At 38.2% G+C, this 23,688-nt stretch overlaps 1 pseudogene; it reads right to left on the bottom strand.

The window, feature by feature from the left end:
• Window positions 1–12,931: 12,931 nt before the first annotated feature.
• On the bottom strand, window positions 12,932–14,697 carry LOC106007495 (solute carrier family 25 member 36 pseudogene; annotated as a pseudogene).
• Window positions 14,698–23,688: the final 8,991 nt, after the last annotated feature.

The following is a 23,688-nucleotide window of genomic DNA, read 5'->3' as shown; positions in this document are numbered from 1 at the left end:
TGCCCCATCAGCATTTGTTATTGGTTGATTTCATGATAGTAGCCATTATTTCTGGAGTGAGGTGGAATCTCAGCGTTGTGTTCATTTGCATCTCTCAAATGAGCAGTGATGTTGAACATTTTTTCATGTATTTATTTGCTATTTCTACTTCTTTGTCTGAGAAATGTCTGTTCATTTCAGATGCCCACTTTCAGATGGAGTCTTTAAATTTGGTTGGTCTGATCTTTTTAAGATTGTTATAGATTCGAGAAAGTAGACCTTTGTCTGAGGAAGAGCAGGTGAAGATTTTTTCCCACATTGTGGGTTGTCTCTTCACACTGCTGGTGGTTTCTCTTGCTGTGCAGAAGCTTTTAAAAGAGAAGAGATCCCACTTGTTGATAGTTTGTGCTAGTTCATGGGCAACTGAGGTTTTGTTCATAAAATCTTTTCCTGCACCAATGTGTTCAAGCGTTCTACATAATCTCTGTTCCAACTGGTTCAGAGTTTCTATTTTAATATTTAGATCTTTAATCCATTTTAATTTTAATTTAGTGCATGGCAAGAGATATAGATCTAGTTTTAATCTTTGGCAAGTTGAAGCCCAATTTTTCAAGCACCATTTATTAAAGAGGCTATCTTTCCTCCAGTGAGGGCGTTTGGCTCCTTTATTGAAGATGAGATGGCTGAGTGTGCCTGGTGTTGTTTCTCCATCTTCTAATCTGTTTCATTGGTCCTCAGGTCTGTTTCTTTGCCAGTACCATGCTGTTTTTATCACAGTAGCTTTGTAGTATAGTTGCAGGTTAGGGGTTGTGATACCCCCTGCCATGTCTCCGTTGCCTAGAATTGCTTTTGCTATTCTTGGTCTCTTCTTGTTCCAAATGAATTTTTGGATTGTTTTCTCAAGGTCCATGAAGTATGCTGCTGGGATCTCAATTGGAATTGCATTGAATCTATATAGCAGTTTTGGAAGTATGGCCATTTTCACTATATTAATCCTTCCTACCCAGGAGCAGGGGATGTCTGTCCATTTTCTGATATCATCTTCAATCTCTCTTTTCAGAGTGCCATAGTTTTCAGAGAAGAGGTCTTTGATTTCTTTCATTAGGTTGATTCCTAGGTATTACAGTTTTTTGATGCTATTTTGAAAGGAATTATTTGCCCTATTTCTCTCTCAGTGAGTCTGTCATTTGTGTAGAGGAAAGCTATTGATTTTTGTGTGTTGACCTTGTAACCAGCTACTTGACTGAATTTGGTTATCAAGTGTAGAAGACTTTTGGTGTAGTTCTTGGGGTCTTCTATATACAGTATCATGTCATCTGCAAATAATGACAATTTGACTTCTTCATTTCCCATCTTTATTCCTTTTATTTCTTTCTCTTGTCTAATTGCCATGGCTAATGTTTTCAGAACTATATTGAACAAGAGTGGTGATAGAGGACATCCTTTTCTTGTTCCTGAATTTAGTGTGAAGGATTTCAGTTTTTGACCATTTAGTATGATATTGGCTTTTGGTTTTTCATAGATAGCTTTTATCAGTTTGAGGTAGAGACCATCTATTCTAATTTTTTGTAGGACTTTTATCATAAATGCATATTGGATTTTGTCAAATGATTTTTCTGCATCTATGGAGATAATCATATGTTTTTGTCCTTGGCTCTATTGATATAGTGTATTACATTGATTGATTTTCATATATTGAACCATCCCTGCATCCCTGGGATGAATTCCACTTGATCAGGGTATATGGTCTTCTTGATGATCTTCTGCATTCTGTTTGCCAGTATGTTATTAAGGATATTTGCATCTATGTTCATCAGTTAGATTGGCCTATCGTTCTCTTTTTCAGTTGGGTCTTTCTCTGCTTTGGGGTCAAGGTGATGCTTGCTTCCAGGAATGAATTTGGGAGTATTGCTTCCCTTTCAATTTCATCAAAGAGTTTAAACAGTAGTTGCAGCAGTTCTTAACTTTCAGTCTATGAGTTTCCTTTTGAATTAAGTGTTTTTCTTGTATGCAGCATATTGTTGGAGTTTGCTTCTTGACCCATTCTGCCATTTCTATTTCTTTTGATTGGTGAATTGAGACCATTAACATTGATGGTTATAACTGAAACATATTGACTTGTCATTGCCATGACTTTTTCTTTTTTGGGGTTCTCCCCCTTTACATTTAATTTCTTGTCCCACCAGATGGGTTCATTCTGCTTTGCTTCCTGGGATTGTGATCCTCAATGTCTATTCCTAGCATATTGTGTAACCTTTTTTAAAGTGCTGGTTTGGTATTCACATAGTTCCTAAGGTGCTCTTTGTCATAAAAGTATTTGATTTCTCCATCCATTTTGAAAGATAGTTTTGCAGGGTACATCAATCTGGGTTGGAGGCTGTTTTCTTTTAGGGCTTGGAACATGTCACTTCAAGCTCTTCTTGCCTTGATGGTTTGTGTTGAGAAGTCTGCTGTGATTCTGATGGACTTTCCTTTGTATGTGATTTGTTTCTTTCTCTAACTCCTTGTAGAACTTTGTTCTTCTGTTGAGTTTCTGGAATCTTAACAGTTATATGCCTATGTGTAGATTTTTTTGATCAAGGCTATTTGGAGTCCTATATGCCTCACTTTTCTGTATGTCAAGCTCTTTTCCCCTGCTTGGGAAATTTTCTGCGAAGAGTTTTTTTATGTCATCTGCACTCGCTCCTGTTTCTTCATTGACTCCAATCAGTCTTATGTTATTCTTTTATGCATCATCTAACAGCTGCTGGATTGAATTCTCGTGTTCCCTTATAATTTTGAAGCAATTTTTCTTTTCCTGGTCACTAATTGCAATCTTATCTTCTATATCTGAAATTCTGTCCTCACATTGGCTCATTCTGCTGTGTAGACTTTCAATGGAGCTTTTCATCTCTTGGAAATTCTATTTGTATCTGTTTTATGAATTCCATTTTTTACCTGTGTTGGAATTCCATCGTGTTCCTCAGCTCCTCTCTAGATTTATTAATCATGTCTTGCACTAGGGGCACAATTTCTCCTGTTATCTGAGAAATTATTTCTGATTTCATTTTTTCCAGATCCCCTTTTGTTGCCAGTTCAGTGTGTCCAGGTGGTTTAGTATCAGAGTGTTCCATCTCATTTCCCTTTGGAGTTGCTGTAGGTGATCTGGAAGTCTGGTTTTGAGAATCATTTACATGTTTTCTCATTTCAACTGGGCGGGCATGGCATGTGCTGTTTGCACCCGCACGGCTCACTTCCTCTGAGTTGGGAGAGGTGTGCCAGGGGCTGGGAGCAACAGTAGGGATCCTGTCCCAGAAGCCCCTTCCTCTGCACCAGGAGCAGTGGGACAGTGGCTCAGAAGCCCCTTCCTCTGGGCTGGGAGCAGTGGAATGGATGGTGGCCCAAAAGCCCCATTCCTCTGGGCTGGGAGTGGCGGGACAGAAGGTGGTCCAAATGCCCTTTCCTCTGGGCCAGGAATCAGTTGGGTTCTGTTTTTTGGCAATGTGAACTTGTTCATTTTTGTCAAGAAGTATTATCTGCCACTTCATTCTATTCAGTTTAATTGGATTAGACTTACTCTGTTTTAAAGAGAATTTCTGCTGGTTGTAACAGCATTCACATGTCCAACCATATATCAATTTTAAATTTGTTTTGACATTTTTCCTTTTATCAATTCCCCTTGCAGACTATACTATAATGCTATCAGCATTGTGGGATATGGAGGGAGAAGGGAAGGAAAGTGGAAGTAAAACTGGAAGTGCGTAAGTCATTAAGGGAAGAGGGAGATCAGAAAAAGGCCTATAGGTGAAAGATAGGAAATCAGACTCTGTTGGGGATATTTGATAACTAAAGGATTAGTGTTGAGGTTTGAGAGAATATTTTAGGTGGAGGGAGGGATGGAGAAAGAGGGAAGTGTAATTAGAGATTGAAGGAAGCTGTGTTGTTGTCAGAACTTGTTAATATGTTTACATTTCATTTCATTTGGATCATCTCAACACAGTCTGTGAAGGTTTACACCAACATGGTCATGAATAATACCACTATCCCTCAATAGAATCATGGGCTGGAAACCAACTCATTAGCTTTTGAGGGGCATGTATGATCCAAACCATAACATTCCTTCATGACTCATCTTCCTCTTTTATGATGTATTCTCTCTCCTACTTTGATATATTGTATCTGCAGGGAATGTCCTACAAAGGGATTTAGGAAGGTGAGCTTTCAGTATTCTTATAGGTCTGAAACACTCCTTATTTTATTCTGAGGTTTGACTAATAATGTCACTGAGATAAATTTCTAGTCACATAAATTTCTAGTTTTCCTTAGAATTTCATATGTATACCTTCAATGCATTCTAGATTCCAGTGTTGCTAGTGGGAATTCTGATGTCACTATCTTTCCTTATCTAGAACTCTTTAGGATTTTCTCTTTATTCTTACTCTTTTGAAATTTCTTAGTTCTGTGTGTGTGTGTGTGTGACTGTTTATTCTTTTTTGAGTGCTTGATGTTCAAAATGTCTTTTTCATCTGAAAACTTATGTTCCTCTGCTCTAGAAATCTATCATTTATTTTGCTCATGACCAATTTCCTCCTTTTCATTTTTCCCTTTTTGTTCTCTCAAATTCCTGTTATTCATTTGTTGGACTTATTGGTGTGAATGTTTTTTTAAAAAAAATACTGGTCAACTGCTCCACTGCTGGTGGGCGTGTAGACTGGTGCAACCACTGTGGAAATCAGTATGGAGATACCTCAAAAAACTGGGACTGGAAGTCTCATTTAACCCAGCTATTCCCCTGCTGGGTTTCTTCACCAAAAAATTAAAAGAAACATACAACAGTGATATATATGCACCCATGTTCACAGCAGCAGAATTTGTAATAGCTAAAGCTTGGAAGGAGCCCAATTGCCCATCAACTGGAGACTGGATAACGAAAATGTATGTTTTTTAAAAAAAAAAAAAATGGAGTACTACTCAGCCATAAAAATGAGAAATTAGAGACATTTCTAGCTAAATGGATGCACATTGAGGCCATACTCTTAATTGAAATAAATAGGACACACATGTGTAAACACTGAATAGTTTCTCTAGTATGAGAAACTGAAAGTGTTAATAAGGACTAAAAGATATAATAGATAATGTGAAATAGGAAAAAAAGGGACAAAGGGGAAGGAAAAATGGGAGGGATAGGGAAAAAGAAAGAAGGGATTGGAATTAATATGAGAAAAAATGGAAACAAGGTCTTTATAGATGGGAGGAGGGGTTGAATGGAGGGCAGGGGAATGGGGAAAATATAAGAACCAAGAGAGATTATGTAAAGGTGCAAATTTCCAATGATGAATGTAATTATATTGTATACTTAAAATGTACCAACTCTGATACTCAACAACCTGGACCCACTGAACTGGCAACAAAAGGGGATCTGGAAAAAATGAAATCAGAAATAATTTCTCAGATAACAGGAGAAATTGTGCCCCTAGTGCAAGACATGATTAATAAATCTAGGGAGGAGCTCAGGAACATGATGGAATCCCAACATAAGAAACAAATGGAATCCATAAAACAATTGAAAATAGATTTCCAGGACATGAAAAACTCCACTGAAAGTCTACACAGCAGAATGAGCCAATGTGAGGACAGAATTTCAGATATAGAAGATAAGATTGCAATTAGTGACCAGGAAGAGAAAAATTGCTTTAAAATTATAAGGGAACATGAGAAATCAATCCAGCAGCTGTTAGATGATGCATAAAAGAATAACATAAGACTGATTGGGCTCAATGAAGAAACAGGAGAGAGTGCAGATGACATAAAAAGCTCTCTTCACAGAAATAATGGCAGAAAACTTCCCAAGCAGGGGGAAAGAGCTTGACATACACATAAGTGAGGCATATAGGACTCCAAATAGCCTTGATCAAAAATTCTACACATAGTCATATAATTGTTGAGATTCCAGAAACACAACAAAAGAACAAAGCTCTCCAAGCAGTCAGAGAAAAGAAACAAATCACATACAAAGGGAAGTCCATCAGAATCACAGCAGACTTCTCAACACAAACCATCAAGGCAAGAAGAGCTTGAAGTGACATGTTCCAAGCCCTAAAAGAAAACAGCCTCCAACCCAGATTGATGTACCCTGCAAAACTATCTTTCAAAATGGATGGAGAAATCAGATACTTTTATGACAAAGAGCACCTTAGGAACTTCGTGAATACCAAACCAGCACTTTAAAAAATTTTACACAATATGCTAGGAACAGACATTGAGGATCACAACCCCAGGAAGCAAAGCAGAATGAACCCATCTGGTGGGACAAGAAATTAAGTGTAAAGGGGGAACCCAACAAAAAGAAAAAGTCATGGCAATGACAAGTCAATACATTTCAGTTATATCCATCAAGGTTAATGGTTTCAATTCACCAATCAAAAGAAATAGAAATGGCAGAATGGGTCAAGAAGCAAACTCCAACAATATGCTGCATACAAGAAACACACTTAATTCAAAAGGAAACTCATAGACTGAAAGTTAAAGGGTGGAAAGCAGTACTGCATGTGACAGGAACCCGAAAAAGAGTAGGAGTAGCTATCCTCTTGGCAGATCAAGTAGATTTCAAACCAACACTGATTAAGAGAGACAAAGAAGGATGCTACATCCTTGTAAAGGGAAGAATCCAAGAGGAAGAGATGACAATCATAAATATCTATGCACCAAACACTAGTGCACCCAACTAGATAAAACAAATACTAATGGACATGAAAAGTCATATATGCATTAATACAATTGTAGTAGGGGACCTCAACACCCCACTGTCACAAATAGATTGATCAACTAGACTAAAAATAAGTAATGAAATACTAGAACTGAATCAAACTCTTGAACAAATGAACTTAACAGATGTTTACAGAGTCTTCCACCCCACAAAATCAGAATACACATTCTTCTCAGCTGCACATGGGTCATTCTCCAAAATAGACCACATGCTCACACATAGAACATGTTTAAGTAAGTGCAACGAAATGGAAGTTATCCCCTGTATATTATCAGACCATAGTGCAATGAAATAGGAGATCCATAGCAAAAGAAACTCGAAAAATTTCATAAACACATGGAAACTGAACAACACACTTCTGAATAACCAATGGGTCACAGCGAAAATTAGAGAAGAAATTAGACAGTTCCTTCAATTAAATGACAATGACAATACAACATATTGGAATCTATGGGACACAATGAAAGGCAGTCTTAGGAGGGAAATTCATAGCAGTGAATACGCACATTAGGAAAACCGAACGAGCCCAGTTAAACAACCTGATGCTGCACCTCAAGCTTCTAGAAAAAGAAGAGCAGGACAACCCCAAAGCTCATACAAGGGAGGAAATTATAAAGATCAGAGGAAAAATCAATGCAATGGAGACTAAGAGAACAATACAAAAAAATCAATGAAGCCAAGAGTTGGTTCTTCGAAGGAATCAACAAAATTGACAAACCTTTAGCCAACCTTATCAGAAAAAGGAAAGAAAAGGCCCAAATCCATGCAATTAGGAATGAAAAGGGTGAAATTACAACAGACCCAGCAGAAATCCAGAGGATCATCAATACCTACTTCCAGAACCTATATGCCAATAAGATGGACAACACAGAAGAAATGGACAGATTCCTAGACACATATGAATTACCAAAGTTGAACGAAGAAGACAGAAAAATTCTGAACAACACAAAATCAACCAATGAAATTGAAAATGTAATTAAAAACTTATCAACTAAGAAAAGCCCGGGCCCTGATGGCTTCACTGCTGAATTCTACAAGACATTTGGAGAGGAACTACTGCCACTACTGTTTAAACTCTTCAATGAAATTGAAAGGGAAGCAATACTCCCAAATTCATTCCTGGAAGCAAGCATCACCTTGATCCCCAAAGCAGAGAAAGACCCAACCGAAAAAGAGAACTATAGGCCAATCTCACTAATGAACATAGATGCAAAAATCCTTAATAAGATACTGGCAAACAGAATGCAGAAGATCATCAAGAAGATCATACACCCTGATCAAGTGGGATTCATCCCAGGGATGCAGGGATGGTTCAATATATGAAAATCAATCAATGTAATACACTATATCAATAGAGCCAAGGACAAAAACCATATGATTGTCTCCATAGATGCAGAAAAATCATTTGACAAAATCCAACATGCATTTATGATAAAAACCCTACAAAAATTGGAATAGATGGTCTCTACCTCAAACTGATAAAAGCCATCTATGAAAAACCAAAAGCCAATATCATACTAAATGGTCAAAAACTGAAATCCTTCACACTAAAATCTGGAACAAGACAAGGATGTCCACTATCACCACTCTTGTTCAATATAGTTCTGGAAACATTAGCCATGGCAATTAGAAAAGAGAAAGAAATAAAAGGAATAAAGATAGGAAATGAAGAAGTCAAATTGTCATTATTTGCAGATGACATGATACTCCATACAGAAGACCCCAAGAACTCCACCAAAAGTCTTCTAGACTTAATAACCAAATTCAGTCAAGTAGCTGGTTACAAGGTCAACACACAAAAATCAATAGCTTTCCTCTACACCAATGACAGACTCACAGAGAGAAATAGGGCAAATAATTCCTTTCACAATAGCATCCAAAAAACTGAAATACCTAGGAATCAACCTAATGAAAGAAATCAAAGACCTCTTCTCTGAAAACTATGGCACTCTGAAAAGAGAGATTGAAGATGATATCAGAAAATGGACAGACATCCCCTGCTCCTGGGTAGGAAGGATTAATATAGTGAAAATGGCCATACTTCCAAAACTGCTATATAGATTTAATGAAATTCCAATTGAGATCCCAGCAGCATACTTTATGGACCTTGAGAAAACAATCCAAAAATTCATTTGGAACAAGAAGAGACCCAGAATAGCAAAAGCAATTCTAGGTAACAGAGACATGGCAGGGGGTATCACAATCCCCAACCTGCAACTATTCTACAAAGCTACTGTGATAAAAACAGCATGGTACTGGCAAAGAAACAGACCTGAGGACCAGTGGAACAGATCAGAAGATGGAGAAACAACACCAGACACACTCAGCCATCTCATCTTCAATAAAGGAGCCAAACGCCCTCACTGGAGGAAAGATAGCCTCTTTAATAAATGGTGCTTGAAAAATTGGGCTTCAACTTGCCAAAGATTATAACTAGACCTATATCTCTTGCCATGCACTAAACTAAAATCAAAATGGATGAAAGATCTAAATATTAAAATAGAAACTCTGAACCAGTTGGAACAGAGGTTAAGTAGAACCCTTGAAGACATCAGTGTAGGAAAAGATTTTATGAACAAAACTTCAGTTGCCCGTGAACTAGCACAAACAATCAACAAATGGGATCTCTTCTTATTAAAAAGCTTCTGCACAGCAAGAGAAACCACCAGCAGTGTGAAGAGACAACCCACAAGGTGGGAAAAAATCTTCACCTGCTCTTCCTCAGACAAAGGTCTACTTTCTCGAATCTATAAAGAACTTAAAAAGATCAGACCCCCTAAATTTAAAGACCCAATCGAAAAATGGGCCACTGAAATGAACAGACATTTCTCAGACAAAGAAGTAGAAATAGCAAATAAATACATGAAAAAATGTTCACCATTACTGGTCATTCGAGAGATGCAAATGAAAACAACCCTGAGATTCCACCTCACTCCAGAAAGAATGGCTGCTTTCATGAAATCAACCAATAACAAATGCTGGCGGGGCTGTGGGCAATGAGGAACCCTGCTCCACTGCTGGTGGGAGTGTAGACTGGTGCAACCACTGTGGAAATCAGTATGGAGATACCTCAAAGACCTAGGACTGGAAGTCCCATTTGACCCCACTATTCCAGTGCTGGGGATCTTCCCCAAAGAATTAAAAGAATCATGGCACAGTGATATATGTGCACCTATGTTCATAGCAGCACAGTTTGTGATAGCTAAAACTTGGAATCAGCCCAAATGCCCATCAACTGGAGACTGGATAAAGAAAATGTGTTTTTTTTATAAAATGGAGTACTACTCAGCCATAAAAAATGAGAAATTAGAGACATTTATAGCTAAGTGGATGCACATTGAGGCAATACTCTTAAGTGAAATAAATAGGACACCCACGTATAAATACTGAATAGTTTCTCTGGTGTGAGAGACTGAAAATGTAAATAAGGACTAAATGTATAAAAGGTAATGTGAAATAGGAAGAAAAGGGGCAAAGGGGAAGGAAGTGGGAGGGCTAGGGGAAAGGATAGAAGGGAATGGGATTAATATGAGAAAATGGAAAAATAGGAACAAAATCCTTGTAAATAGGGAGGACTGGAGGAGTTGAAGGGAGGGCTGGGCAAGGGTGAAAAATAAGAACCAAGAGAGATTACGTAAAGGTGCAAATTTCCAATGATGAGTGCCATTATATTGTATACCTAAAATGTACCAATGATTAGAATGAATAATCGATAACGTAAAATAGGAAGAAAAGGTCCAAAGGGGTAGGGGTAGTGGGAGGAGCAGGGGAAAGCAAAGAAGGGAAAAGAAAAAATGATGAGAAATGGAAAAAATGGAAATAAAGTGTTTGTAAATAGGGAAGGTTGGAGGGCATGAAGGGAGGGCTAGGAATGGGGAAAAAATAAGAAACAAGATGCATTATATAAAGGTACAATTCCCAATGAGAAATGTAATTGTGTTGTATACCTACAATGTACCAATAAAAGAATTTAATACAATAAAATACCAATAAAGTAATTTAAAAAATATTGTTCAGTTATAATAATATCCATTTATTTTAATTGAATACTTCTTTTAAGCATATATATACATATATATAATATATATATGTATATATATATATATGTCCATTTAATCAACCCCCAAAATCGAGCTGTGGCATATTTGTTTGTTTACTTGCTTCTTTCCTTTTATTTCTCCATCTGTAGGTCCAATCAACAACTAATGACCTTTCTGTCACTCTAGATTACTTCAATCAGAGAACGTGGTATTGATGAAATGATGTATATACGTTATGTATCTGGATTCCTTTGCTTAGCCTAATTCTTTCTGAGATTCATCTATGTTGTCCTGCCTATTGACAGTTATATTGTATGGCTATACCATAATTTGTTTATCTGGATAGATTTTTTAAATATTTTAAATTTATTATTAGTGCATGTTTGCAGTACATAGTGATTACATTCATTGTGGGGAATTGATACATGCACGTAACACATCTCCATCCTTTTTTTCCCCTTCCCCTCCACCCCATTTTTTTCTTCTTTTTTTTAATCTCTGAATTTAGCACTACTGTGTATATGTTCTGGAAACCATGACCTTTGCTATCCAGTAGCACACTTGTTATGATTTTAACTTGGCAAAAGTAATATTTGAAGAGTTCAGTAGAATTACTAATCAATAGAATCACAATAAGCCCTTAAAAGCAGAAGGAATCAGAGAGAATTGAAAAATGAGAACTATGCCTACCTTTGCTGGCTTATGTGGAAATGGGTGCTTCAGTTTTGCAAACTTAACAAATAAATTCTGACAGTAATTTGAAAGCACTTGAAAGCAGATTAGTCCTAAAGCTTCCCTATTATAGTACAACTGCCCAACAACATGATTTTGGCTCTATGAGACCCTAATTAGTAAACCCAGTTGCTCTGCCCTAGACTTCTGACCTACAGAACTGTGATGCAGTATCTGTGTGTTATTTTAAGCCACTAGTGGTTTGTTACAACAGCGATAGAGGTCTAATAGAGAGCGAGCCTGTCTCGGTTCAAATGCCAGCTCCATAACTTTGTAGCTAAATGACCTGGGGTCGTGTACTGACTTCCTTATTTATAAAATTGGAAACTAGTAGCACATATCTCTTAAAGCTAATAGGTTATTTCAGTTGATGTATGTGAAATGCTTGGAGAAATGCCTGCCACAGAGCAAAAATTATTAAATGTTAAATATTGCTATTATTACTTTTTTCTTTTGTATTAAACTGAGAATTGTGTTAAATTTATCTGCTAACCCTTTACTAAATACAATATTTTGAGAAACATGTTATTTTTTAGAGTGTTTTCTTATTTTTTGGATGTCCTTTTTATAGCATCCTACAAGTCTTTTGATTCTTACACCTATTTTGGAGCTTTAAAAAATCTGCATATTTAGTCTTTTTCATTTATATTTCATACTTTGTGCTGCAGCAGTTATCTCTGGTTTTCTATTTATATTAAAAATAATTAATGGGAAAGCTGACTGGAAACTCTACATATACAGGATATGGGGCATATCACTTGGCTGACTTTACTTTTGTTAAGTGAGCAGACAGTTGCAATTAGGCAAGGGTCCCTGGGCACTCTCAGTCCAGAGCTTTTCTATGGTACTGGAAGACAGATCAGTTGCCTACTAAGCTTCACTTGCCTCTACGAAAGTTCTAACCTGTATTTTCCTTTCCTACATCAATACCTACCACTTATTAATCTGCCATTTATCTTTCAGATATTTGTTTTTAATTCTTATCCACAGGTAGTTTGCTACCCTTCTTATTGGTAAGAATTCATAGCTATTTAAAGTTTTACTATCATTTTCATGGAATTTTCAGAAGATCACCTTAGCATAATGAATCAGAAGCCTCCTGTTTAGCCCAGCCCATCTTAACAGCTAACATTTCCTTTTCTCATTCTGATAAATTCTGGTTTAATGCTTTCAACTTCCTACCTTCTTCTTCTAAATTCATATCCCCACATCTACTTACTTTCTTTTCATAGAGTAGATGTTTTATTTGTCTAAGATAATCCTCTACCTCTATGACCTTGTTCTTTTGGTCATGAGAAAATTGGTACTTAATAGTTCTTCTCTTTACCATACCTTCTCAGATAGCATACAAAAATAAGTGGTGTAAGAGAATTGCACACTCACTAAATGACATGAATTTTGTAACAGATCAACTCAAGCACTTTTTTTTTTGGTCAAGAATCAATATTTTATTGGTTAATTTTTTAGTCTGTAAAGTATTATGATGTGAGTTTTATATGGTAACAATTTGAAGTCTACGTTATGCTAAACATCAAGCACCCGTTAGCTGAAGAGACAAACATTTTAATACACAAGATATTTAGACTACAGTTCCTTGGTTGTCAAAAACAGTGATTACTGGTGCCAAATAATTAAAATATTGTGCCAAGTCATCTCAGCAAAATGGGGATACTGAGTACCTACCAATTATTGTTATCTTACAGTATTACAGGAATTAAAAGTCAGAAGTTAGATATTTATGTTATCTACAGTACAGTATATATTTAAGGATGGCTTTGTTTAGAAGACTGGAAAAATCCTCTTGGAATAAACACTATACTCTCAATGTTATAGGTCAATAAAACACAACTGTATCTGGTGGACACGGTAGAGAAATGGCAATTTTGACAAAGGAGTGCTTCCAAAGGTATTTCCTTTAGAGGTGGCTAAGGTTTTTCCACATTACTGAAAGACTAAGTAATGTGGTGTAGCTATCTTCAGCAAACTTCCACTTAGGCATATTATAGTACATGTTCCCAAACTACTATTCTTTCTGTCCACCATGCTGACTCCAGTATTCCATGATCCACTGTAAACTTTTGGTCTTCCCTCTTGCAATGTGGCAGCCTGTGCTGCTATCCATTGAGGAGGTAGACCACTAATTCATAGGTGGCCATCATAATGGCTGTGTTTGGAGTCTGTCTCACCAAATGAGTTGTTAGACCATGGTAGAGGGACCCGTAACCTTCTTCTTGAACCACCAAAGACAGTGTCTGAAAAAAGGATCTATATTTTGTTCCTTCTTCACGTAGTCTTGTTCTTACAACTTTATGTAGATATGCTATAGTTGTGGCACAAGTTTTTGAGGTGGCAGCAGCAAGCATCATTCCCACAAAATCTGATGCTTCTTTTACAGACTCTTCACCATTTTCTATCATAGAAGCAGTCTTACATTCCAGTAGTTTTTGCTTTATGTTTTCATAAATAACAAAATGGGTAACAGTCTCTGATATGCCAGCACAGGAAGCAGACATGCCCCTGTAAAATCCTTTAAGTCCATCTGTTTGATAACCTTTACAGACACATTCAAAAGCACCCATTTGCTTTTCCCCACGGTTCCTTGCATCAAGCTGTAACCAAGTCTTTATAAGCCAAATGGGGTTGGTTGCAGTGATTGCAGTAAAACCTGCCACTGCAGCTGAAATCATGTGAACCTGGGTAGAATCAGGATCAAATACACCATTCAATTTTTCCTTGCAGTTGGAGTGAGCAGCAAAGTATATGGCTCTGGAAGGGGCCACCCCCACTATATTGGGGCCTAATCCTCTAAACAAGGAACGAGGCCCTTCTTTTTCCAAGATTACTCTTAGGCAATGGAGGGGTCCAGGAGACACTACTCGGTTAACACTGGCTCCAGCCATGGTGTTCAGCTGAACTTCAGAGATATAAAGTGTCACAGAAGACGACTGCAGCCGTGTTTTTACAACTTCCGGTGGACATGTCAGAGTAGCTCCCACTGTGCCACCACATCCCCCGGCAAACGGATGCACCTGCGTGTCCCTCTTGCTCATTCTCTCTCCAGCATGTCCTCCGGGCGCTGAGCGGGGACGCGGCTGGGGCTGCCCGCTAGTGCGGGCGGCTTCGGTCCGGAAGGAGACGTACAACGCCCCATGACTGCGAGGCTTGGCCGAGACGCAGCTGCAGAGGGCAACCCGTGCAGCCTTCCCTGCTCTTCGCCGCCGCTGCCGCCCCCGCCCCCGCCCCCGCCCACTCATGCTGGGCGCTCTCCTTCGGAGCGGGCGGGGGCGTTAGTCAACTCAAGCACTTTGAAGAGCTCCTGTGCTCCTCTCAGAGACTGTTCCTGTCTCCTTTTAGCGATTTCAAGTCTTTATTTGCCAGGTTGAATAACAGAAGAAGAAAGGACAGGACGTTATGATTTACTAGGGATAAAACACGGAAAGGAGTTAATTGTGTCCTTGAATGTATGCGTCATATATTTCTAGTTGCAGTCACACACACAGTTCACTGCTGCATTTCAAGCCTAAAATTAAAATATATTAAAAATGAGGATTTTTTTCTACTCTAGTTTTGGTCTTCTATCTTATTTCTGCAATTTCCTCATGTGGTTACACCTTGCCTATCTCATTACCATCCATCTTTCTTCCTCAATGTTAGATTCTTTGGATCTATCTTGAGAAGAATAGAAGAAATCAAGATGCAAGGGAACCGCTATTTCCAGAAAGACTGAAGGTTGCACAGGTATTGGGGAAAAAATAAGAATCAAGGTACATCATGTACAGGTACAAACACCCAATGATAAATGTAAACGTATTGTATGCCTAAAATGTACCAATAAAAGAACTTAAAAACTATAAAAAGAAAAAAGACTGAAGGGTCAATAGTACTAAAGTACTCAGAGACTGACAGGGATGGAAATGAGGCAAAGTAGTATTGAATTTGGTAGTATGAAGTCACTAGGATCTCAGCAAGAATGTTTACATTTAAAAAAATTACTGGTATATGTTTGTAGTACATAATGATTACATTCATCGTGGGGAGTCAGGACATGTACACAACACATCTTAATTCTTTACTTTTCCTTTCTCTTACCCCTACTCCTTCCTTCAATCTTTTGGTCCCATTCCCATTTGCAAATGATTTGTCTCCCTGTTTAGATGAAAAAGGCCTCAATGCTGGGGATTGCTGAGTAAATGACATGTGGAAGCACTGAGAAGAGATATCTAGGTGACAGAGGAAATAAATGAAAGGAGCTAGTGATCAAAGAGGTTTACTTCCAAAATGAGGATGATTGAAATATGTTTGTGGGCAGAGGATTAAAAAAAAGTGGAGGGAGAGACTGAGTGTATGTGGAAGAAATTTGAAAGATTGAGCAGGAGAAAAACGTTTTCTTTCAGCCCTTATGTTTGCTAGTCCCCCTTATTTCTGTCTTTAGTCTTCTTTTTGTACCTACACACTCCCTGTCAAGTGTTCTCACTGTTCTCATAGTTTTAATTCCCAACCCTCCATCAACAGACTCATCACTGGTATTGGATTATACCACACTCAAGAGCTTCCGAACAACATTTTGGATTACAGTTGTTTACAGATTTCTCCCCAGCCTTTAAAGTCAGTAACTCTCAAAACACATTTCCCTGTACCTCCAAGTCTTTGCATTTACCATGACTTCTCTTTCTTTCCATGAAATACTCTTTTTCCAGCTACCACTGAAAGCAAACCTGACATTGTTTCTAACCCAAGTTTTTCTTTTCCACATCAGGTCATACATCAGATACTGCTAAATTTTCCTTCAAATTGACTAGAAAAATACCTCATTTAAAGATTTTTCATCTTCACTGCTCCTGTCCTTTGACAGTCTCTTGTAATCATCCACATGGACCACCAGTGCCACTGCTGCTAGTCTCATCTTTCTTTAATCAGCCTTTTATGCAGTCATTTATGCCTTCTTTCCTAAATACTACTTTCATCATACCACTGTCATATTTCATACCAACCAACCAACCAACCAACCAACCAATTAATCAGCCAACCAGCTCCTTCTGCGGTTCTCAACATTTTTGGCACAAGTAAGTTTATAATTTATCTAGGCAGTCAAGTTCTTCCACAATATTGTCTCTGCCTTCATTTCAAACTTTGTATTGTGTTCATTTCCATACAAACCCCTTAATTCCACCAATCCAAGATAGCCAAATGGTCCACTCAGCATCTTATACTCATGTTGTTTATATAAACTGAAATGTAATTCTTTTGCACATTCTTCATACTTATTGATGCCTAATATGATTTCTACTTGCTCTAGCAACCTGTCTGCCCAAGAATGGTGCTGAGAATGCAGTACTGAATTCAATAAACCTTTTCCTGTCATCCTTACCAAAATGGGTTGAATGTATATGTCCCCTAAAAAGGCCTATGTGGAAACCCTAATTGCAATATGATATTTGCAGGTGGGGCTTTTGTGGTGTAATTAAGTCATGCGGGTAGAGTGGGGTCCTCATGAATGAGATCTCTTTCTGTGATGTAGGGCTACAAAGAATAGTCAGTCCCCCGCAACTTGGATGAAAGCCCAACAGCAGAACCTCATCATGCTGGCACCCTGGTCTCAGATTTCCAGCCTCCAGAACTGTAAAAAGTAACTTTCTGCTTTTGGTTTGTTTGCTTTTTATGGTACTAGAGATTGAACCTAGGACCTTCACGCTGAGCTACATCTCCAATCCTTTTTTTTTTCTTTTTAAATTCTGACGCAGGGTTTCACTGAGTTGCTAAGTTGCTGGCTCAAACTTGTGATCATCTTGCCTCAGGGCTTCCGTGGTGCTGAGATTATAGGTGTGCTCCACTATGCCCAGTTAAATTTCTGTCATTTACAAGCCACCTACACTATGTACTTTGTTGGGGCAGCCCAAACAAAGACAATGATGTATCATAAGAGGCACATAAGGCCATCATTGAAAATTTCCTCAAATATTTTCTAGCCCAACTTTTCAGGAAATGAAACCCTGTGAGAAGTGTCCTGTTATGGTGGCACAATGAGTTGATGACTGAAGAGTATGTCTAGAATCTAGATTTCCAGAATCTCAAGCCAAGCAATTGCCCTGTCACACCAGCTGATTGCCATGTTATTTGTCATATAGTTCTCATACATTGTAGCCGTACAGTACAGACATGCAGTTGGTTCCCACATCACTAATTAGTACTGACTTCCAAGAGGCCAGGTGATGTTTCTCATACTTCTCTAAATTCCACATGACACATAATCCATTGCTTTGGACAGGAAAGGCACTAAGCAAATATGTATCGATTGAACAAGAAATAATACATCACAACCTGACATAAACCATCAATTTTCACTATCTCATTAGTGTGTTCTATCAATTAAAATTAGTAGTAGCCTTGGATCCCTGGGCAGTTACAATGACAAAGCACAGTATTCTAATATAGCCAAGTAAACTCAAGGCCCTAAAGTATATTTTATAAAATCTTTGAATAGAAGAGCTGGAACTGGCCTTGGAGGTTACATTATATAACCATTCCTTCCTTTCTCCCATTTTTATTGATAGAAAACTTGAACTCAGGTGTACAGAAGTTTGTTAACTATTCTTGATTTCTTCACAGACTCAAGTTCTGAATCCCTCTTGGCAAGAGTGACAGGATTTACCCAAATTCACATAGTAAATGCATGACATATAGATAACTAGAAACTAAAGTTTTCAAAGTTTTCCATAACCCAATACAGCAGGTTTCACAGTACAGTGGTTATACAGTTAAGTGGATGGGCTTTGGAGTAGTGCTGATCTGGCTCCACCACTTAGGCAAGCTAGCTAACCCTAGTGAATCACAACTCCATCATTTGCAATATTAAGTGTGCTCTGGGAGCCCTGAGACTACCCAAGGAGACAGCACACTCTATAGGCTATGTTGCTACATCTATCATGCCACTAATCAGTGAATCCTGAGTTGAATGGAGACGCTTAGGCCTAAGGCCCACATATCCCTAAAAACACTTAGAAGAAGCCATGGCCCAGCAATACACAAGTGTGCCATAGATTGTTTCTATAGGTCTTAGATCAAACAGAGCATCCCTCTGTGTATACTACATAGGGATAAATATGGGGTCCATTTGGCAGCCTAATTACATACCATGTGGCCCCAGGGAGTAGGCACTGAGGATAACACCTTCAGAAGTTGTCACTTCTCCATGAGAGGCCCATTATGAAAATGTCAACAACAATTGAAAGTCACTGAGAGGAGGAGGACAACTTATCCCCAAGGAATTCAACTGGAGCTGCTGAGTGCTGGGATAGCCAGAAGGATTCTGAGATCTTATCAAAGATTACCAATCAAAGAAAGAACCCAGAAGGATAGGCATCCTCTTCCATGATGATTGGCACCAATCCTTTGAGAAGCTGTGCCTCCAGGGGCAGAGCAACTAAGGGAAACTATGACCTCCATGTAGAGTTCAGACAGAGTAGGGCTTGATACTTGGACATTAAAGACATTTAAGAAAACTAACTGGGAAGTCATATCTGGGGGTAAGCATGGTAAGCAAGAAAGTATATCCATAGCATGGAGTCCATAATCAATGTGTCAAAACAAATTTACAGATTCAATATCCAAATGAGTGGTAGGGAACATTTGTTGACCATGCACTATGTGCAACAAGTCACCATAAATTTAATGACTTTAAAACAATACCCATTTACTATCTCACAATTCCGTGGGTTGGGAATCCTGGAATGGCATAGCTAATTCCTTTTCTCTGGGTCTCACAAGCTACAATCAGGTATCACTAAAGCTGAGGTCTCATCTGAGACTTAAAATCTTCTTCCAAGATTATGTAGCTGTTGTTAGAATTCATTTCTTCACAACTTGCTTCTTCAAACCCAGAAGAAGAGAGACTTCTTCCATCTCTGATCTCTATATTGTCTTCTAAAGGCTCATCAGATTAGATCAGACTCACTCAAAATAATCTTCCTTTTGATAAACTCAAATTCAAACTGATTAGGTGCCCAAATTATATTTCTTAAGTCTCTTGATCTTTACCATATAACATAATCTAATTACAGATGTGATAGCCACCATATTTACAGATTCTGTCCGCATTCAAGGGAAGAGATTAAATCCCAGGAGACAGGAATATAGGAGGCCAATTTAGCAGTTTGCTTACTAAAGTATGCCCTCTGGTCCCCGGTGACTCACTTCCCTTCTAAGTGCAATATATAGTCACAATGTTCCCAAAAGCCTCATCCTCTCATAGTTTCAGCTCAAAATCTCATCATCTAAACCTAAATTTCTTCATCTCAACAGTGCAAAATCCAAATATCTCATATAAATCTCATCAACTAAAAGATCAAAATCTCATCAGCTAAATTATCTATGTTGGGTACAGATGACGTCTCTTCTCCATCTGTCTAGCTCTTCACATGCATTATTATATTAAATTCCCAAGATAATATGTTGAGCAATTTTTTTCTCATCATTTTATACATAAGGAAACCAAGGCATGGAGAAGTTACTGGCCTATGATCAATTAGAGATTAAGCTTCATCGTCAGAATTTGAATCCAGGTATGTGGAAATTTATTAACTATACTCATTGTCTTCATAGAACCATGTACTGAATCCCTCTTGACAAATAGAGGGTCTTAAAAGATCATAGACATTCCCAGTAACCAAGCTTTGGACACTTAGGATTTTCTCACTGGAGAGCTATATGTCAGATATAATCAGTAATATCTTAAAATTAATGAATTTTTCTGGGTAGAGTCAAGTTGTAAAGGTTAGAATTGGGTTGGAGCAAGAGTATGAATTAATGAAGGAATGAAACAAGTGTTACTAAATTCAATTACATGATATAAGAAGAAAAAAAGAGAGAGGTGGGTTCTAACTTAAATTCTGCAATGACTTGCTTAGTGACTTTGGGCAAAGAGCTTTGTTTTGTTCTTTGAGCCTCAGTTTCTTTCTTTGTATAATGAAGAAGATATTCTTGAATGCTAGATGATCTGTAGGTCATTTTCAGAAGACGTAATTTTAAAAAGAGGAGCAACCAACAATCCAGGCAATATCATGACCTGACATTTGATCCAAAAAGAGACCTGGTTATTTTGATTCTATGATATTTCTTGTTCTTAAACAGAAAATGCTTACATAGAAGGGCGTAATTTTTAACCTGAGAATATGTCATGGAGCCCTGCAAAACATTGCAAGGACAAAGCTGAGGAACTTTGGGAAACAAAGGTGATATTAAAGCCTAATGATATTGTTCAGGTTACTGTATTTCTAAAAAATTGAATCCTGAGAAATGTTGGGGAAAATGAAGGAAGCCTTGTAAGAAGTAAATATATCCTGGAGCACTCTGATCAGGGAGGACCAGAGTCCCTGAATGCCTGGGAGATGACAGGGAGTTTTGTACACTGGGACACAAAGTTAAACAGGCAGAAATACCTCTCTCATCATTCTCCCTATCTAAAGTTACCATTCACATCTTGCAGTTCCCTTTTCTCTACACCCAAAGCTCTACATCCTGTTCTATACAACTGCTATGTACCAGGTATTATTAGGGGATTTAACAATGAAGAAGATATAGTCGTGATCCATCCTCTTTACTCTTTGTTCATAATATCTATCCCTTGACTTTCCCAAAGTACCTGAGATGATTATTCATCCTTCAAGGCTCAGATCCATGGTTGCATCTTTCATGAAACCTTCTCTGGCAAATGGTGCTTCCTGTATTTCCTTCTCTCCTTCCTCCCTTCACTTCCTCCCTCCACGCCCTCCCTTCCTTTCTCTTTACAGCTTTCTGCGGCCTATTTGTATAATACTTGTCATTACCTGTCTTATGCTCTTGATAGTATGCATATGTGTGATCTTTACTGATAGTCCGTGAGAAATGTGAGAACATGGTACGTTTTCTTACTTATGCAGCAGGTGCTCAGTGCTGCAAAGTGTCCCTCAGATTGCCCTTAGTGACATGACTCAGAATAATAATCACTATCTTCATTATTCTAGGTCCTACGCTGAACATTCTATGTACATTATCTTATTCAATCTTCACATGAATCCTCCAGACTAAATTGGATCATTAAAATGATGTAATTCCTACAAGAACCTAGGTCTGACTAATTCTCACACTTGTTCAAAGTCCCTGTTAATCTACCTCCCAGAGTACTCAATAATGTTCTGTCATCCTTCTATGACTCCTATCAATGAACTTTTAACTAGAAGCCATCACTTCCCAGGTTTGTTAGTTCAGGACAGTATTGAATTGAATTTGTGTTCCTTAAGCTGGCATAAGCTACTGGTTTGAGTATGGAAGAGGAGGAGTAGAGAGAAGGAGGTGAAAGCAACCCTGGAGGGTGCTGGGACCAGACACAAACACAGGACAAATGATACTCCAGTGTCCTCTGAGTCACTAAGATATGATGAAAAAAAATCTTGAAGTAAGAAATGGAAAACAACTGGAGAAAAAATGATGCTGTTTGGCTGAGCCACATGATTATGCTGGCCAAGTTCTTCCTTGGGGAAATATGTTTGTGAAATACTGTAGCAGAAGAGTGAAGACCCTTCCCAATGCACTCACTTTCTTTGGCTACAAAGAGGCTTTCTTGGCCCCTACTACAACTAGCAGGAGTATGTCAGGGTGGGTATATGTTGGGGACCTGGACATCTCTGTCTTTCCTTCATGTATCTCCAGGAACAGGGTCAACTCAGTGTCCTATGTCATATAGACTAATCATTCTTGTGATGTAAACATGAATTTTTTACTAAAAATTAGAAAACACCAGAAAGTAAAGCCACCATTACTTTTTTTTTGTTAAATTCTTTTATTGGTACATTTTAGGTATACAACACAATTACATTTCTCATTGGGAATTGTACCTTTGCATAATGCATCTTGGTTCTTATTTTTTCCCCATTCCTAGCCCTCCCTTCACCCCCTCCACCCTTCCCTATTTACAAAGACTTTATTTCCATTTTTTCCATTTCTCAGCATTTTTCCTTTCCCTTCTTTCCTTTCTCCTGCCCCTCCCACTACCCTTACCCATTTGGACCTTTTCTTCCTATTTTACATTATCGATTATTCATTCTAATCATTGGTACATTTTAGGTATACAATATATTGACATTCATCATTGGAAATTTGCACCTTTACATAATCTCTCTTGGTTCTTATTCTTCACCCTTGCCCAGCCCTCCCTTCAGCCCCTCCATTCCTCCCTATTTACAAAGATTTTGTTCCTATTTTTCCATTTTCTCATATTAAACACATTCCATTCTATCGTTTCCCCTAGCCCTCACATCTCCTTCCCCTTTGCCACTTTACTTCCTATTTCACATTACCTATTATACATTTTAGTCCTTATTTACACTTTCAGTTTCTCACACCAGAGAAACTATTCAGTATTTATACATGTGTGTCCTATTTATTTCACATAAGAGTATTGCCTCAATGGGCATCCACTTAGCTATAAATGTCTCTAATTTCTCATTTTTTATGGCTGAGTAGTACTCCATTTTATTTTAAAAAACACATTTTCTTTATCCAGTCTCCAGTTGATGGGCATTTGGGCTGTTTCCAAGTTTTAGCTATCACAAACTGTGCTGCTATGAACATCGGTGCACATATATCACTGTGGTATGATTCCTTTAATTCTTTGGGGAAGATCCCGAGCAGTGGAATAGTGGAGTCAAATGGAACTTCCAGTCCTAGTTCTTTGAGGTATCTCCATACTGATTTCCACAGTGGTTGCACCAGTCTACACTCCCACCAGCAGTGGAGCAGAGTTCCTCTTTGCCCACAGCCCCGCCAGCATTTGTTATTGGTTGATTTCATGATAGCAGCCATTCTTTCTGGAGTGAGGTAGAATCTCAGTGTTGTTTTCATTTGCATCTCTCGAATGGCCAGTGATGTTGAACATTTTTTCATGTATTTATTTGCTATTTTTACTTCTTTGTCTGAGAAATGTCTGTTCATTTCAGATGCCCATTTTTGGATTGGGTCTTTAAATTTGGGAGGTCTGATCTTTTTAAGTTCTCTATAGATTCGAGGTAGTAGACCTTTGTCTGAGGAAGAGCAGGTGAAGAATTTTTCCCACATTGTGGGTTGTCTCTTCACACTGCTGGTGGTTTCTCTTGCTGTGTAGAAGCCTTTTAATAAGAAGAGATCCCACTTGTTGATTGTTTATGCTAATTCATGGGCAAC

This window comes from Heterocephalus glaber, unplaced genomic scaffold, assembly GCF_053883595.1.
Source record: "Heterocephalus glaber isolate CG9 unplaced genomic scaffold, H.glaber_assembly_v1.0 deba00001764, whole genome shotgun sequence".
Lineage (NCBI taxonomy): Eukaryota > Metazoa > Chordata > Mammalia > Rodentia > Bathyergidae > Heterocephalus > Heterocephalus glaber.
The sequence above is the reverse complement of the archived record's forward strand: the minus strand, read 5'-3'. Positions and strand labels throughout refer to the sequence as shown.